Raw genomic sequence first — 17,594 nt, 5'->3', positions numbered from 1 at the left:
GAGTAAAAGCACTATCTTTTAATTGAATTGTTTGTTTGTTTTTCTGTCTTGAAGCCTCAGGTATAGCCTGAATCTGCCCTGTTCTCCCACACACACAGCCAGAAATTGCACGAACCCAGAAAAGAAAGACATTGGGTAGAATCATAGAATAGAATCACAGAATCATTAAGGCTGGAAAAGACCTCCGAGTTCTCCAAGATCTCCAATTCCAACCCCAAACCATCCGCACTGACCTTGTCCCTCAGTGCCACATCACCACAGTTCTGGAACACCTCCAGGGATGGTGACTCCGCCGCCTCCCTGGCAGCCTGTGTCAATGCATAACCACTCTTTCTGAGAAAAAAATTGTTCCTAATATTCATCCTGAACATCCCTGGTGCAGCTTGAGGCCATCATTGCTCATCCTATTACTGTCACTTAAGAGAAGAAGTCAACCCCTACATCACTACAACCTCTATTCAGGGAGTTGTGCAGTGAAATAATGTCTCCCCAGAGCCTCCTCTTCTCTAGACTGAACTCCAGCAGCCTAATACACTGGTGACAGTAGAAATACTTTTAATAGGAACCATTAAACCACCAGCCTCTCATCTTCCCATTCTATAGATATATCCCAACAAAAACCATAGAATGGCTTGGGTTGGAAGGGATCCCAAGGATCATGAAGTTCCAGTCACTCTGCAACAGGCAGGGCCACCAACCTCCCCATTTAATACTAGACCAGGCTGCCCAGGGCCCCATCCAACCTGGCCTTGAACACCTCCAGGGATGGAGCATCCACAACCTCTCTGGGCAGCCTGTGCCAGCACCTCACCACTCTTTGTAGAATCCTCTTGGTTCTCTGGAAATTTTCTTTCAGAAAATTACATCTCTTCAGGCCCTTTCTATGCTAGGCATGAAGCCCAGAGAGCACATTAACCTGTTTACTCAGAAGACTAGCTGGACTTACATACTTGGCCTGGACTCAGGTGCATTATGCCCATCAGCAGATGATGTTCTTTTTTCCCTGACAGTCAGCTCTCCCTTCTTGACGCATTACCAGAATCTGGTAAAGCAGCAGTGCTTCCTGAAAACAGTTTTTACATACCCAGCAAGAAGCACACCAAAGTGACAAGTGTGAATCATTAGATGTGAGATCAGCAGGCAGAAAAGAATGCCTCATTCTCAGCGAAACAGAAGCACGGAAACAAAAGAGAATGAATAAAAATGAAAAGCAAGATTCTAATGTACTCACTGAGTAATTATAATGGCAAAGGCATACAGCAAGCTGAGAGCATCCATTGGGAAAAAAAAAAAAAAAGTTGAATACCAAGGGAGACAAATGTCATGTCTATCTTCTGAAAATCTCAGTTCTGTCTCATTTCTGAGCAAGGCATGTGAACTGCCCAGAAATCCCCTGTATAGGCAGGTACATCCAGGCAAGCATTTGCATTTCTCCACTGAGATTCTCAAAATATGGTTGCATTCTGCAGCCTCCAGGAAAGCAGAAGGCAGGCAGTGAGCAGGCAATGAGCAGGAACTATGCGAGGCTTGCTCAGGCTGATATTTTCACTTGCAAATCTCACTTTCACAGCTGAATTTCCTCTGCTTTGATGATGCTATAGGCATCTGCTTGGCTTTAATTGTCGTGACTGGGGAAGCACAATGTTACAAATACAATGAGTATAATCGCTTTCCTTTAAATCTTCCCTATATTAATAATCATGGAAATGAAAAAAAGGTATGAATTTGAACATATCCTTCTTTGTACCTTCTTACAGAACAGTGCTTCTGGATATTAAACATTTTTCAATTACCTTTTTTCTCTTTAGTTGCAAGAGTCACTATCCTGTCTTCATTCTAGCTTTTTGAATGACAGACTAAAACTTCTCCAAGGGTGAAGTTATATTACTTGCTTTCAGTCTTTGTTCTCCACTAATGGTTTTTGCTGCTATGCATTGTGAAACACCATGATTCCCACCCCCCAATCATTGTCTACTGTCAGAAAGTTGCCGTGTGTCTAAAAGAGCCCTCATCATCTGAAATTTGCAGCAGCTTAAGTCAATCAACTCATTTTTTGACAAGTACCCCATGTTTTGGATTATTTAAGAGCAGTGAAAGCCATGGATCAACGGAGGCCCAAATGGTTGAGGGCCATGAAAACTGTGTTGTCTTTGAAGGGGATTCTGGGGAAAAAAGTGCAAGGGAGCTTGGAAGGAAAAGAGGTGCAGAAATAAATTTGTGAGAGGCGTAGCCAGTGTAAAAACTCTCTCTGATTTCGAAGTAAAGTTTCCATGCCTTTGCAAGAGACCAGTATGTCTGTGCCCCACCACTCCTTCTCCATCCTGACACCTGAACACAAGCTCATCTGATAGCTTAAGCAAAGACAGTGACAGGATTTGAGATGCTGTGGCAGCTGGTTCAAGCAGCATCCTGGCTAAACTCATAGAATCATAATATCATCGAGTCATTACAGTTGGAAATGACCTCCAAGATCACCAAGTCCAACCCCAGCCCATTCCCACCATGCCCACTGACCATCTCCTTGCAGGCATCATAATGTAGAAGAGAGCTTTGTGGGTCAGCAATCTCTTAAACTTTCCAAGTTTCATTCTCTAGGAACTTAATCTCTCCTGCAAGTTGCATCAGTGATGTCATTTAAAACTGGATGGAGCTTCCTTGTGGAAGAGACTTTTAGATTCAGCAGTGCAGCTACACAGTGGAAGCATTGCTCCTGCACAAAAAATTAAAAAAATAAATAAAAGAAACCAACAAAGTACTTCTTCCTTCATTTTATCCTATTGTGGTTTGTCTTCAGGGTAGAAGCATATTGGTGAAATTGAAGAGAACTTATTTGATATAAAAATATCCAGTGGAGGTAAGCTGTAGCTTTTCCCTGAGGGTGGGTGCTGACTCCAACCCCAGGCAGCTTTATCTCAGTTACTGTAAGGTGAAAAGCAATCTGTTTTATCTCCTCTAGGGCTACAGAATAACGGAGATAACTTTGTTCAAAATATGTGGCCATTTCCACACTAGTCTCCAAATTCCAGCAGTTATCTTACTGAGACTGCCATATTTATTGCATTCACAGCATTGATTTGAGTAATCAGTTACTCCCAGGAGTTCTTCTTCCTAGCTTGTTTTGCTTAAGCTTGAGAATGGACTAAGAAAATTCACAAGTGTGAAGTGTTCCAGAAAAAAATGCACGTGCAGAAGTTGTACGATGGAGAATGGGCACTTTCAGATTAACTAAAAGAATCCCTTATATAGAAAATTATCTCATTTAGAAATGAGTTCCTTTCTAGAAGGCATCTCCATAAAAAGAAGAGAGAGAGGAACCAGAGATAAAAACGTGCTTGCATTCACCACATATTTAAGTGGAAGCCTTTTTAAAATGCATGCTGTTTTGTTGCTATGTGTTTTAGATCTAAGATTTCTGATTATCCTCAATTACATACAATTACTTGATTAGACATGAGGCAGACCTGGGCTTTTACTGGAATCACAGCTTTCATGACTCACAGTGGCAAAATGAGTACTGCAAGTTAAGTGACATTAATCATTGCTGTATCCAGATACTCTCCAGAGAAAAAATTGGCCAGGTTACACTGAATCCAATAAAGGAGCATTGGTTTGTACTGGGCTGGGATTCCATTTCTGTGATGGTAACAGGATTAAAAACATATGATATGTAACAAATCAGAGGCTGTTTGGACAGTCACTGCTGCATTTAGCTTCTGCCTCCCTTGATTTTGCCTCATTGTTTATTATCAAAATAATACAATTAAGATCATTGGGTTACCAGATAAAGCCCTCTCTAGCTACAAGCTGTAATAGCTAAACCATCTGTCGAAGGTATTAAATGAGCACGCTGAGTTATATATCTGCATTTCAGCTTCCAGTCCATTACAGAGCCACTACAAGACCTCCTTTAACCTTCCACTGATGTAAGAATTGTTGTTCTTTAGGAATCACACTTATAAGAGAAATAAGTCCCTTCCTGAGACCACACAGACAAGCCCAGGTGATGGATGCTTAAACAGCAATTTCCTCACCTCTATCCATTGATGAAAGCATCATCAATGTGATGTGGCAGCCATCCCAGGTTAGTTTGATGGTGCCCACACCACCTTGGTTGGTTTGGTGGCACCCACACCACGTTGCTTTGATGGTACCCACACAAAGATATGCCTAGATTTCCAAATGAATTTCCCTGAACTTGCTGCCCAAACATCTCCAGAGAGTAATTCAGGGTGAGAACCAGGCATTTGTGTTCTGGTTTGTCTTCTGGAGAGTCCTATCTCTCCAGGTGCCATTCCAACCTGCAGGAATAGGAGGTGTTTCTGCAGCCATGCCATTGTCCTCTCACCCAAGGGCAACTGCAAAGCCACTATCGGAGGGAGAAAAATAAAACTTGTTCAATCATCTGCAAACAGCATCGCTCAGAGAGCTGGGATGGGGAGCAAAATGAAGTGACAAGCTGTGAAATACTGACCTAAAATGTAAAACGAAATTGCACTCAGGGGGAAATATAACTCTTACTTTCAAATGGATTTGTTGGAATAAATGAGCTGGGAGAATTCAACTTTCTCTGTACCTTGTTTATACTTCATATATATATACATATATATACACAATTTATATTTGTGTTTTTCAGATGTGTGGTTATTTAAAATTCAGTCAGTTTCTGGAGGCCTTTTGCTTTGAGGTTCCTGAGTTCATACTTGAAAGTGCCCACCATCATTTCCCAAACTGACTGACTGTATCTGTGGTTGTTTCTTGCTGAACCTGCTCCAAAATGTACATTTTCTATCTTTTGAAGACCTTCTAATTTCCCCTCTGAATTGATCTGTGCTGACTTTATCTACGTTTGCCCTTGTGTTGGCATGCTGCTTGAGTTTCATCAACTCTTCCTTCTCACTGACCTTTATATATAAAACCACAGCACTTATACCCCCACTATGCACTTTTTTTTTGCTGATCAAAACTCACATATTCCTCCATTTTGACCTCTTCTCCGTTACCAGTACCTACATGGTCACATCTCTGCACCACTTCTACTTCCTTGACCACAGAAGACAACGAGGAGAAGCCACAAGAAATCCAGATGGGTTCACTTCATTGTTATACATGCCTTCAACAAATGTATGCAGTCCAATGTTTGTTAGATATTGCAGGCTGCCTCAAAGCCTCCAAGACCCAGACAGAATCAGGCTCACCTCATAGAATCATAGAATCATAGAATCATAGAATCATAGAATCATAGAATCATAGAATCATAGAATCATAGAATCATAGAATCATAGAATGGCTTGGGTTGGAAAGGACCTCAAGGATCATTAAGCTCCAATCCCCTCTGCTACAGGCAGGATTGCCTTTTTTTACATCAAAACTGTGTTTAAAACAATGACTATGGACTATAAAGAACACTTTACCCAATTCCCTTCATTTGTTGAGGATTTTCACCACGTTAACTGTACCAATTACACTGAGGGTATTCCCAATCAGAAGTAGTGAAATTCAGTGATAAATCACTGCCTTGAGAGGTATAAAAACACCCTCATGTTTTTCATTGTTCATTTCAGATTTACTATTCACCATCTACCACACCTTCAGAAGCTATTTAAAAACAAGTGCACACAAGATAAAAAAATAAAGCTGCAAAAAGCAATAAATGCTGCTGCACCATGATGTACCCCCGTGCCTTAATGATTTGTATGAAAACAGCAAATAGAAAAGCAGAGGAAAAGCTATACACTACGGAAACTCAGACATTTGATTCCATTCAAGACCATTCTCCAACATTAACTTTGCCTTCCATTTTGGTGACTTTGGATGGCATTCTTTAATGTCCCATCTCACAGAAAACAGCAGTGGTCTGTTGCACAGTCTCACTGTGCCAAGCATGACCTACAGCCCAGCAGATGGGTTCCCCACAACATTTACGTGGCTTGGTTAGACCGTATTTATTCATGGCTCATCATCTAGTTCTGGGAGAAAAAGGCCAACAAGCATATCTAAGCAGAATCTTCCAGCAGTGCCTCACTGCTCCCTCAGCCCTGCCAATCATGGGTGTTTCAGCCCACACCATCCCTGGAGGTGTTCAGAAAAAGGTTAGATGTTGCATTTAGGGCCATGGTTAGTGGCCATGGTTGGTTATGGTTGGACTCAGTGATCTCAGAGCACTTTTCCAATATTAATGGTTCTACGACTCTATGATTCTACTTGATGGAATCAAGCACGGACTGTTGATGGTGGCTACACTCCTTGTGTTTTGAAAGGCCAAATCAGTCAGTATCCAGGAAGCATTCACTGTGGAGAATTTATTCATTCACAGATTTCATTCCCTGGACTGCTCTGGCAGCCTCCTGCTTTCCTTCTCTCCTCTTTGCCTCATGTTCTCTGCAGAAGGGAAGAAACATCTGCTCCTCCCCTGTTTACAGCTTCCAGAACACTTAGCTTCGTGTTTTGTTTTGTTTTGTTTTTTTCTTGGCCAAATCTACACCACTTCACAAAAATAAATATGGTCAAGCATATTTTCGTAAACAGGACAGAAAGTACAAATTCAGTCCTTGGAGGCACATACACACAAAGCACGTGAGGGAAGGTCAATTGTTCATCCTGTAGCTACCCTTCCTGCTCCTTAAGAGCAGCATTGTCTTCAAATTCACCGAGGATGGGGAGATTTTAGTACAAACTGGAAGCTGGCTCTGATGAACAAAAAGGCAGCAGAGGGAGGAAGAACTAACAAGCTTCTTTGTGGAGGTCTTGTGGCTGTTGGTCCTGGTTCAGCTCAGCACACACTGTGCTCATCACGTTCTTGCTGGCAAAGCAAAGGGTTTGCTTGGGACACTAATTTTAAAGCATGACATACTGTGATGCCTTACCAGAGTCAGGATTTAGGAAGCGGTTTGCAGGCATGGCCTCCCACAGCATTCTCCTGGAGGAGCTGCAACCCATGGCTTGGATGGGTACATTCTTTGCTGGGTAAGGACTGGGCCTATCCATGGATATCTGCAGCACTTAATCTCCCTGCAGATAGATGGAGGCATCCCTGTGTATGTGAGACCATACAGGCAAATTTCAGCAGAAAAAAAAGTCCCTATTTGTGTGAGTGTGGAGTTCTGTCCCTACTTGGGCTTCCTCAAAGGTGTTTTTTAAAACTGGTTCCTCTGCAGGAAGTATTGTTTTTTTATGAGTTCTTTCTTTCTCTTGGTTTATTTTCCTTCACATCTTCTCTGCAAGTTATTGTTCTGCAAGAACAAATAACTGGAACAAATTAATGGACCATTTTTTCTTAAGGCAACAAAGAAGCATTAGATCATTTGAGATTGATTTCCCATATAACACAGTGTCACAACACAGGGCTTTCCTTCTGCAATCACTTGGCTCCCTTCCATCTGTTTCTCATTACTTAATAGTTCCTGGGAGTTCTTCCCCTTTTCCTAGTACTTGACATAACTAACCCTTGTAGATGGAGGGGGAACGGCTGTTTGTAAGGGTGGGTAGTGATAGGACAAGAAGAATTGGTTTTAAAGTGAGGCAGGGGAGGTTTAGGTTAGATATTAGGAGGAAGTTTTTCACCCAGAGGGTGGTGAGGCACTGGAACAGGTTGCCCAAGGAGGCTGTGGATGCCCCATCCCTGCAGGCATTCAAGGCCAGGCTGGATGTGGCTCTGGGCAGCCTGGTCTGCTGGTTGGTGACCCTGCACATAGCAGGGGGTTGGAACTGGATGAGCATTGTGGTCCTTTTCAACCCAGGCCATTCTATGATTCTATGGATTACCATCCCTCGGTTTCCCAAATATTCCCAGCTACCCAGTGCCCAAAAGGTTGTTTTTGCAGTGCTGAGGACTTGCCAGCTAAGTGATGGGGAGATGTATGCCTCAGCTGTCCCATCTGCACAGTCCTATCAGCTTCATCTCATTGTTACTCCCTTTGTGCACATTCCCATGCAATCCAGACCTTCCCCAGTTTCAGTTTCACTCTGCTTGACAGTGACATCACATTGCAGTGAAGTGAGACCTTCCTTGTGCTGGAAGCTCTGGGTGATGGGCTGGGTGCTGAGAACCACTGCTGTGTGCTGAGTACCATCACTTCCCAGACACTTGAAAAGAAAAAAATCTAGTGGGGATGGGTCCTGCCACTTCACCTTTAAGGGTATTATTTCTGAAGGAGCAGATTAAACCATTTTTCATTCATACTCTGTTTGAAGGCACACTGTTAGGTCTAGCAGCCAACAGACCTACATGCAGACCTATCTGTGTGTAAACACCTGAAATAGCATGCATATATACATGCATAGGTCCATATATGTCTCACATAGAACCACACGTCTCACACAGACCATACCAGGTCCCCTTTAGCATTTTTCTGATCATTTCAAAGTCTGCTTATCACATTAAAAAAAAAAAACAAACAACTCTGCAGTAACAAACCTGGAGTGCTTTTGTCTCCCTTCACTTTAGAGCTGCTTGCAGTAAGTCACATTTGTTTGTTCCACAGATCTATTTATATTATTATTCAGAGTGTGTTTCAGGGGGTTTCTGCTCCAGGGGGAGGGATTTCAAAAGACCACCTTTAAAAATGGAGCACTGATTCCCTCTATCCACTTCATGCTCCACTCTCCCCAGCAGAATATAAATATGTAAGTGAATCAAACTACAAACAAACACGCTTGTTATTTTGGCTTAAAATCCCAAGGGATCTGTTAAATTCCTCCTGCACGATGTGAGCAGCAGCCTGGCTAACACTGCACACATGCACACATCTTAGGGGTTTTCCTCTTGCAGTCACCATGATGTTATTTGTGGGCTTTGATGCATGTGCAGTATGGACAAGAGGGAGAAGGGATACATGGGTTGAGGTGAAAGAGTGTAAATAAAACCCAGATTCATCTGTGGTGCTGGCCAAGCACAGTGAAAGGGCTGAGGATGTCAGAAAATCCTCTTTTAGAGGCTTGGCATGGGGAACAAGCAGAACCCCCCCAAAGGCCTGACCCAGACTCCACTGCCAGCATAGCAAAAGTTGCCTTTGACTTGGTGAACTCTGAAGCATGCTCTCAGAACACATGTCCATAGCTCAGGGAAAATGGGAAATAGCTTGCAGGAAGGCAAAAATACACACATCCCCAAATGCAACCATTAGCATGAAGAGCCAGCCCCCTCTTACATTTAAAACCAACCTTCATCCTCACTGGTCCTTTGCTGAAAACACTGAACACAACATACACAGACCCTGTCCCCTCTGCCTTACATGAATCATACAATCATTAAGGTTGGGAAAGACCTCTAAGAACCCCAAGCCCAACCCCAACTCATCCCCACCATGCCCACTGACCATGTCCCTCAGTGCCACATCTCCACAGTTCTTGAACACCTCCAAGAACAGTGACCCCACTTGTGTCCTCCCCACTTCCTTCCTCATCTATGCCCATCCTCTGTGGTCCTCCAGCCTACGGCCTGGCCAGGTGTGGAACACAACATGACTGTGTGCTGAGATAAGCACAAGAAAATGTTTTCGAGGTGAAGAACACCTCCTCTTCCTAACCATCTCTCCAGGGGACTTTCTCATAACATTTGTCTCCACACTGATTTTTGTGCACCATCCAACAGGGGAAACATCCTTCAGTTCTAAGAATTGATCAAATGTTGATTTAGATCTTCTTTGGGAAGTCAACCATCAGAGTTCACATTCCTGTTGAAAAAGGTGCTGAACAATACTGGCAGAGTCAGGAATTAAAACAATTCTGCTCAAATTTGGATAAATTCACTCATAAATCAAATAATCAATTTGGATAAATCACATTTCCCTCTTATCTGCAAAATGAATCAATTCCTCCTGGTGTTATTGATCTCTCAAAACACCTACCATCATGGGACCTTCTATTCCCTGCTGACTGCCCTGTCGTGAGCAACGTGAGCTGATGGAGAAAGCCAGAGCAGAAAGTACTGGATGTTCACACGATGACGTGCACTGGTGCAGGGGGAGGTAGATGCAGGCTCTCAACCCAGACAGACGGCAGTTCAGCCAGGTTAATTCCTCTGCAAACACTTCTGTTTGTGCAGCGATTTCACCTAAATGGCCCAATTTTATAGGTATGTTTGTAGATACGTAACTATATCCATCTAAAATCTATCAAAGGAACTTTAGGTTTTTTTATCCTTTAAAAAAAATTAAAAAAAAGAAATTAAATGACCTTCAGTGCTGTCCAGGATCCAACTGCAACAGTTCCATGCAGGAACGCCTAGCCTGCAGCAGGACAGAGCCTGCAGGACAGATTCAAGGCCTTCAGACCACCTCAGTTGCCATCTCAGCTCTTCTTTCCCCTCAGGGCTAAGGTCACCCTTCTCCTTGGCATGGTGATTTGGAGATTCACCCATTTTTGGAACAACATGGAGTCTGACACAGCCAAGACAACATTTGTCATACAGAGACACTCATGGCCAAGTCCCCTAATTTCCCCAAAGCAGAATTTCATGAAGGCATACAGGTCAGTTTGCCTTTTCCAAACTGACCATTAGTTTTAGCTCCTCTGATGATTCAGGATTCAGGTTCCATTTCATGGTGAAATCTGAGCCCCATCCTCTTCCAGTTCTTACCTCCAGCTCCAACCTGGGAGTCTCATGTTGTGCTACCTCCTGGAATTATTCATTATGTTTGGCCGTCTCAGCTCATGATTTAAACTTAAGCTTAAGAGGAAGGAGGACAAAAAAACTAAATGACAATAGCAGTTATGCTTAAAGTCTATTTGCAAGGTGGTTCTATGGATGCTAGAGACAGATAAATCATTTTATTTGCAATGAAATCTCACAAGCTGCAACATAAGGATTGACATAATCTGGGAAGCTGATGGAGGAAGGAGTTCACATACAGAAGAGGAATGTGTACTAATGAAAAGCACTCCAGAGTGTGTGCACCACTTATCATTAGTCCTTCTGTGCCCCAAGGCTGGAATCTTGAAATCTTGAAATTTCAGAGTCAGTAAACTGCAAAATCTACTGAATCTGAGACCTTACTCATTCCAGTACTAGAAGACAAGTCCAGCACAGAGAACACCATAGTCCTATTGGACTCCCACATGAAGCTCAACAGGTAAAAATAACTGCACAGTAGCAAGTCCATCACTTTGTGCATGCTCTGAGCAAGTTCCCAAGAGTGCCTGCTTGATTAAGCCAATGCTACTCCTAAAAGAGAAGATATCTGAAAAGAAAAAGGGGAAAGATGCAAAAATAATCTTATCTCTTTTGCAGCTCAGGGTATCATTAGAAGATTGCAACTGGTCTTCTGGGCAAAAAAAAAACCCTGCCCTGTTATTCATTTCTGGGGGGGTTTCTTCCCATCCTTTCGCCAAGAAAAACACTGCCTGGGAAGGAAAGCAGGGTTCACATAATCAAATGTAGATTTCTCTATGACAGATGGTCATCTTGGGCTTCCTTTCTGTTTACTCAGCCATGGATGGGATTGTGGGCATGGTGGTGATGGCTTGTTGGTTGGACTAGATGATCTTAGTGGTCTTTTCCAGCCCTAATGAGTCTATGAGTCTATGAGTCTATGATTCATCTCACTCAAAGCAGACTTTGAAGACTGATCAATATACAGAAGAGTTTCTCTGTTTCTTTATTGCCTGTAGATGTTCAGGTTGAGAAGCTCATCTGGATATGTCTAGAAGAAAATGAGATCAACCTTATCTCCAGTCATCAAGCTCCAGCAAAACCTTGGCTCACATTGGCTGTGTTCCTGAGGATGCTGCAAAGCACAGTGGATCTGTTGAGGTCTTCTCAACCTCACACCTCTGAGAGCTTTTGCACTGTGCTAGCCAAAACAAGTTCCACCTTCCACTCCAGGTTAGTGAGTCAGGTCAGGCTGATCAAAACTCCTTCCTCTGGGGCAGCTTTTGAAGCAAAGCAAACTACCAACATCCAGTCCTTTTCCTATCCTATAGCAGGGAATCCAGCAGATAAAAGGACTCTCTTGCTATCATTCTTTGAAATACCAAAAAAAACCTGGTGACACAATCACCTTCTGATCCCTGGATGTTTTTTTCTGCAAGAAAGACCCGTTATAAGGCTAGAAGGATTTTTCTAGCAATGAAAAAGAGATTTTGAACTCTGATCTAGGAGAAAAAGACCCATTGCTATTGCCTCAAACCCTTCAGTTTTATTTAAGATTACAGTTTTAAAAGCTGGGAATCTGAAGTTCAGCTGTGCCTTTTCTTGGTAGACTCAAACTGAAGGAAAGAGAGAAAAAACCTAAGGTGAAAAGAAGGAATTGACATATTTTTGTGAAAGTGAAGTATTTTTTTTTCCCCCATCTCACTAAATTTGGTGTGAAGTGAAATAGAATTACTTGGCTCTACTGCTGTTCCGGCCAGTTTATTTACTTTTTAAAAACCTAATGTGAAACTTAAGTTCAATTATAACCTCTTTCCCTGTGCTCTCCCCCAGCCTCCACCCAGAATAAATCACAGTCCCAGTCTTTAACAAGAATGTGAAACCACAACACTGTTCCCCTAAACTGAAAAAAACAAAACAAAACAAAAAAATTAAAAAGCTGACACAAGCCAATCAGGCAGGGGGAAATATGCTGACAAAATTAACACAAATGGTACCAATTACCACCTCCAACCTTTGCCAACCGCTAAATCATCCATAGAAACCAACTTCACACCTCATCTTGCTGGTGTGGTTGTAATTGCAAGTCCAGCGTGCTGGCTGGAGCCCCAGCAAATCCAGTTTTCCTCTTTCCAGGTCTAGAAAATGGTCTGCACGTTTCCTCACTGGGAAGCAACAGTCCCTCCCTTTCCAACACACTCCAGAAAAGTGCTGATCCACACCTCCAGCATCATTAACACTTTAGCTTGGATCCTAGAAAGTTTTCCATGCAAGGGTTGGTGAGAAGTGCACATGTGAGGGGCTCCACATGTGTGAAGGGACTAACGGAAATCAAACGCCCAATGAATGGACTGAAACATAGCAGCGTGAAGGATGCAAGCCAAGAAGGCTTTTAATAGACTCTTGGTGTACTAAACTTCCACTCGGGTTGGCAGTGTACAGATATACAGTGGGCTTTGCAAAAGGCAGAAGTACCAAAGAGACGATGAGGATTTGCCAGTCTGCACCAAAGGCACTATCTAGTCTCATGGAACAGCAGGACAGCCACATTTTTTCTACTGCATTGAGACAAAGGAGTGCAGAAACACAGCAGACAAGTCTACTGTTGTCAGATGTCTTCCAAACGTGAGTTGTTCCACTGCATACTCCTGAGCAGTGATCTCCTTTAGCAGAGATGAAGCAATCTGATGCTGCTCCTCTGTTGCACCACATCTACACCATAGGTGTCAATAGAAGGGAGCATGCAGAATGAAGGTTCTTGATGTGTGGTGACATTCTGAACACAAGGCGAAGCCCATACGCATCGTTTTCTGTCATGTTAATATCACATGTTCAGGCCAAAACCAGAAGGTAAGAACAAAGCTAAGTATTAGGAAGATACGACATTAAGCCAAGGATCAGCAAAATAGAGTTAATGGAGTGTAAGTGAAAAATGCTACTGGAAAACCAGCTGTCTGAGCAGCTGGATGCATGCCGACATGTTTTATTGTGTGCAGTTCCATAAGAGGTGCCCTTTGTTTTTTTCTATCATGTCTTTGAAACAACTTATAAAATAGATGGCCTCACCACATTAGAAATCCCTTGTCTTTTTTTCATCAAATCATAGAATCATTAAGGTTGGAAAAGACTTCTAACATCCTCTTAGAGTTTTCTACTGTTTTCTCTAAGAGGAAAGGCCCACTCTCCTGTTTCCAGGTCAAGCAACTTCATTCATTCTCTTTATAACCCTCCCCAAAGTTTCACATTGATGTGTCATCCTCCCAGGTCTGTAGAACTGGAGAACTGTCATACAATTACTCCATGCCACCTTTTGGTGCTGCCCTGTATAAACTTTGCAGAGTTGGATTCTTCTGTAGCTGGGGGCAAGGGACTGATAATCAGATTTACTACGTCATTTGAGCTGTTTGAATGGGAGCTATCTGGGCTGAAATTCAGTTTACCATTTCAGCTCCCAGCTTAGGGAGGTGCCCACAGGTATTATTTTTATATATTATTTTACTCCAGGGAGTCTTAGATGGCACTGAGGAATTCTATGGACAGCTCAATTGCACCCTGATAGTGGAAATTCCTCTTCCAGTCAATAGAAGTATAGATACAGTCCAGTTTGTCTAGGCAGAAATGTCTTATGTCTTGATTCTAAAGAGGCATTAGCCAGCAATAAATTATGGAATCATAGAATCACAGAATGGTTGGGTTGGAAGGGACTCAAAGATCACCCAGTTCCAACCCCTCTGCTGTGGGCTGGCTGATCCCCAGCAGATCAGGCTGCCCAGGGCCCCAGCCAACCTGGCCTTGAGCAGGGATGGGGAATCCACAGCTTTCAAGAGAAATGCTTAGGAGCTAAATCACTAATGATCATTAATATCACTGATATCGTCACAAATTGCCATTGGTATCACACACACAAGTAGACACTTGTGCTACTGATATCTGAAGTCACGTGTCTGCAGATGGAGCTGAATCCCATCCTGCTTAATGGCAGCTCTTTTGGCTTTCTGTAGAGTAAGCAAAGATGGAAAGGTACTTCCAGAAGGTATTTTGTGCACCACATATTCTTCTTTGGTCCAAAGTCAGCTGTGTTGGCTTAAACTGCCGTTATGGGCATTTGAGCTAAGCCAATTGAAGTGTAAGGAGTGCTCAAGTGTCCCACAGACATCCAGCCATGGGGAGATGCAGCCAGGTAGGGAGCTATTCTAGCTGGATGAACAAGAGGACATCTGATCACGTCTTGGCATACAAGAACTGAATGGTACCCCTCACCCTAATCCTGGAGAAAATAAAATGCAACGTTTTATTTTCTGCTTCTGGCTCAAAGAGGAAAGAAAAAGCCCATAATTCACCTCAAGAAGGAGCATATGCTGGAAGTATTCCATTGCATCAATGTGTAAATGTTTGGTTTAACTGCTGTTTTGCAGCGGATATAACTTTTACAGAACAAAACACTCGAAACAAGGTGGAAACGGAACATTTCAGCCGAGCAGAGTGAAACTTTCCATCCACTGCCAGCATATCCTCCCCAAGTAGGAGAGATCCATTTGTGGTGGCAAACCTCAGCCATCAGTGATGGCCACGTACCTCACCTCGGGCCACACACACACATGGAGGCCACCCCCCTCCCCTGCAGAGTTCCTATTGTTTGAGGTTGGAATAAAGGCAGCTCCACCCATCCTTCATTGAGGTGAGGGCTGAGGAAGAAAACCATCGGCTGCTTTGCAAGCAAACACTCTGCCTTTCTTTATGAGCCATTTGGGGTTCAGTAACCACGGTATTTCCTTTCCCATCTCCATACCAGCTCTGCACTGGCCTCGGGGGATGCAGCCAAAGTGGGATAATTTCACAGCAGATTGTTGAAATGAAAATAAATAAATAGATAGATAGATAGATAGATAGACAGATAGATAGATAAATAAATAAATAAAGGCTGGCACTTTTTTGCATTTTATTACTCATTTTTCTTCTGCTTATGTCCCTGGAAATACTTAATTTACAGCCTGATGTGCTGAACAGTCTCTGCTTGGAAATCCAGTTTGGGTTCTTTTGCCAGTCATTTGCCTTCCTGGACCTGATCAAAGATGCTGATTTTCAGGTCTACAGTGTGGCTTCTTGAGAAAAGAGAGGAGAGGAGAGGAGAGGAGAGGAGAGGAGAGGAGAGGAGAGGAGAGGAGAGGAGAGGAGAGGAGAGGAGAGGAGAGGAGAGGAGAGGAGAGGAGAGGAGAGGAGAGGAGAGGAGAGGAGAGGAGAGGAGAGGAGAGGAGAGGAGAGGAGAGGAGAGGAGAGGAGAGGAGAGGAGAGGAGAGGAGAGGAGAGGAGAGGAGAGGAGAGGAGGAGAGGAGAGGAGAGGAGAGGAGAGGAGAGGAGAGGAGAGGAGAGGAGAGGAGAGGAGAGGAGAGGAGAGGAGAGGAGAGGAGAGGAGAGGAGAGGAGAGGAGAGGAGAGGAGAGGAGAGGAGAGGAGAGGAGAGGAGAGGAGAGGAGAGGAGAGGAGAGGAGAGGAGAGGAGAGGAGAGGAGAGGAGAGGAGAGGAGAGGAGAGGAGAGGAGAGGAGAGGAGAGGAGAAGAAGAGAAGAGAAGAGGAGAAGAAGAGAAGAGAAGAGAAGAGAAGAGAAGAGAAGAGAAGAGAAGAGAAGAGAAGAGAAGAGAAGAGAAGAGAAGAGAAGAGAAGAGAAGAGAAGAGAAGAGAAGAGAAGAGAAGAGAAGAGAAGAGAAGAGAAGAGAAGAGAAGAGAAGAGAAGAGAAGAGAAGAGAAGAGAGGAGGAGAAAATGCAATAAAACAGCTAAGAGCATCACTTTGGAGAGCAATTTTGGATAGCAGTTTTGCTGGTGTTCAGCAGTTGGTTGGAGGCACAATAGATGGTTCTGAGCCACCTTTGGCCTGTCCTTGGTGGGATTGAGAGTCAGGGCTCCTTTCAGTCATGAAACAAGAAGATTGTGCCTGACTATTTTACAGCAAAAAAAAAAAAAAGGAAATAAAATAAATAATTTAAAAAGTGGGATATATGAAATGTTAAAAAAACCTCTTTTCAAAGGTCCCTGGCATGAATTAAAATTTTATTTTTCTCCTCCTATTTCAAAGCTGAAGCCTACAAAAAGCTGGAAAAATGGAAAGGGGAAAGAAACTCTTAGATCCTCTTTAATTACACTCACTGTCATCAATAATACAAGACCTTGGGCACAGCAATTGTGTTTCTCATGCTACTCTGAGGCAGATCTTCTTTTTCAGCTCTTCTCTGGACGTCCTAACCTGGGGAGAGCCAGATCTGGTGATCTTTCACCAAATTCTGCACCTGTGATCCCCCTGTCCTAAGCACACATTCAGATGAAGTGAAGGGATGCCATTATCCCACTTGTAGAGAAAGGGAACTGGAGCCTAAAGGCTGGAATATAACCAACAGCAACCAGTACAGGAGTCTCCAGCTGAAGAGCTCACAGAATAACAGAATCAAGAAAAGTCCCAACAGTCACTGAGGCTCACTCCATAACTGATGAAAAGACACAAGTGCTGTTGAGGTTGTTCAATGAATGATGGACATCACCTTTAGAATGAGATGAACTGCAGTTGCAGATTAGATTGACCAACAGTGTCCTCTACATCCTGGGGATTCTCCGTGGTAGGCTCCCATCCTCAGGCCAAAGAAGCTAGAGAGAATCAAGCCCATTCACTTCACTCTGATGCACCACATATAATTCAAGGATATTGCATCTGCTGTTCCAAATAACATGACATAGTTTGGGACCCTTCCTTTGCAGAGGAAATGAAACAGGTCTTCCAAGAGCATGATGGACAGACAGCCTGGGCCCACAGCTGTTGCTATGGATGGGTAAGAGGAACATTCTCTGTCCAATAAAACACAGTCACATTGTTCTCAATCAGCTCAACCGTGCTTCCTCCCACAGGTTCCTCCATTCCCACCATGCATCCCACCTATCATACTCCTGCATGTGCAGGCAGGTGGTATGGATGTGGTCCCTACTCCACTACTCCTAATGCAACCCACATTTATCCATACC

This window comes from Phasianus colchicus, chromosome 6 (genome assembly GCF_987193195.1).
Source record: "Phasianus colchicus chromosome 6, bPhaCol1.hap1.1, whole genome shotgun sequence".
Taxonomy (NCBI): Eukaryota; Metazoa; Chordata; class Aves; order Galliformes; family Phasianidae; genus Phasianus; species Phasianus colchicus.
This window is presented reverse-complemented; position numbering follows the sequence as displayed.